This window comes from Dendroctonus ponderosae, unplaced genomic scaffold, assembly GCF_020466585.1.
Source record: "Dendroctonus ponderosae isolate FM_Combo_2020 unplaced genomic scaffold, Dpon_F_20191213v2 Dpon_F_20191213_3, whole genome shotgun sequence".
NCBI classification, from domain to species: Eukaryota; Metazoa; Arthropoda; class Insecta; order Coleoptera; family Curculionidae; genus Dendroctonus; species Dendroctonus ponderosae.
This window is the reverse complement of record NW_026018508.1, coordinates 14793452-14795282: the sequence shown is the minus strand read 5'-3', so window position 1 is coordinate 14795282 and position 1831 is coordinate 14793452.

Sequence of the window (1831 nt, the reverse complement as noted above, 5' to 3'; positions counted from 1 at the left end):
CAGGAATTAATTTTGATTTTTCTGAAAATCAATGACCCATTTTTACCTCAAAGGTAAAACATTCATCGGGACAATGGTTGATGCTCCCTTACACACAAAGTCTTATAGATACCCGAACAAGGAAGAAATACTTGAAAAGGGCATAATGAGCCCATCATGCAGCCCTTGGTCTTCACCTGTTTGGATGGTACCAAAAAAGATGAATGATTCCGGAAAAAACGTGGATTTTCGTAGTAGACTACCGAAAATTGAGGCAAATTTGCAAAGAGGATCGCTATCCTATCCCGAACATATCAGACATCCTAGACCAATTTGGCGAGATCAGCACTTGATTGAGCCCTTGATTTAGCAAGCGGTTTTCATCGCATTGAGATGGAAGAAAAATCAATTGAGAAAACAGCTTTCAACCTCCCCAATGGATGTTTGGAATGCCTAAGCAAAACCCACCCGCGACTTTTCAACGCGCTATGAATGAAGGAAGCATAAAAAGATTGCAAAATAAAACATCCATCGTTTTAAAAACTTAAAATCTTGATCAAAGAGTTGAGAAAGTCGAACTCTTATTTTGTTTGCAGGGAGACATATTGTCGAATGTGCTCAATTGGGTAATTTTGCCTCTCTAGTAATGACTCTATCAGATAAAACCTTTTGACTGGCTTAATCAGGTTGAATAAAATTTCAAAGGTATTATAAGTAATATTCATTCACATCTCTCCGTTTTAATGTCAGCAAATCCTCAATCTACTATAACTAACTGAGGGTTGTACTACCCTAATTCAATTTCCACCCTCGAGAGATGTTTGGCTAAACGAACTAAGCAAACAGGTCTGCCCTCTCTCCTTTTTAATTATTCATAGTCATCGTCCGCAAAACTCGCTCCAAGGGTTGGTTTTTCTTATTAAAGCAAAAAAATTGCCGGCACGGAAGCTGTAGTTTTAACATGAAGATTATTATTAATAGCATTTTAATTAATTAGCTTATAGGGGAATAGGAACGCTTTTGCAAAGCGGAGACTACTTGAGTAGGTGGATCCACTTCGTTTGTATTTGTTCTACTTTTATTAATCCAGATTTTCTCAAGCAAATATGTATTAAGCGATGCTTTAATAATGTCGACGGACGCTTACACTGTGTGTACCTTTAGTCAAAAGGGTTTCGGTTAAAATTGTGTTTTTCAATTTTCAATTGCATGTTCGAGTTCTTCCCTTAATATTTCTGGGCATTTGTACTCCATCGAAAAGTTCAGAAAACAGTGTAAACATATTAAATCTCCATATTGGCGATAAATGTAAATTTAAGTTTGGTGAAAAATAAACCATTATTTATCGTTGTGATCGAGCCCCAATAAAAAAAACTCTCAATTACTCCCGCCGGCGTAATTGAACCAACAATCAAATTACTAAACGGCTCCTGGGGGCTCGATAGCAGCAAGCCCGTTGATATTTTTAATAAACAATAAATAAATCAACCAGCAGGAATCTAGCTTTTACGCCTTCTGCAACCGTGGCGACCTCCCGTGGAGTCTCCCTTCCTCATAGGGATATGCAATGGGGTTGCATATTAAAAATAAAACGCCGTAGAGATACTACGAATGATATCCCCCGATGAATGACTTGCAGTTTTTTGTTACAAAAAATTGCTTGTTGAATAGTGCTAATTGACCGTATTATTATATACCTTCACTATACAAGGCGTTTCTTGAGGAAGGGACAATATGTTAACCAATTATTCTACTTACTTACATACCTCCCTTATAAAAGTTTCATAAGGGGGGAGTAAGAGGTCGATTTTTCCAAAAAATTCAACTTTCTCAAAATACCTCGACTGATACA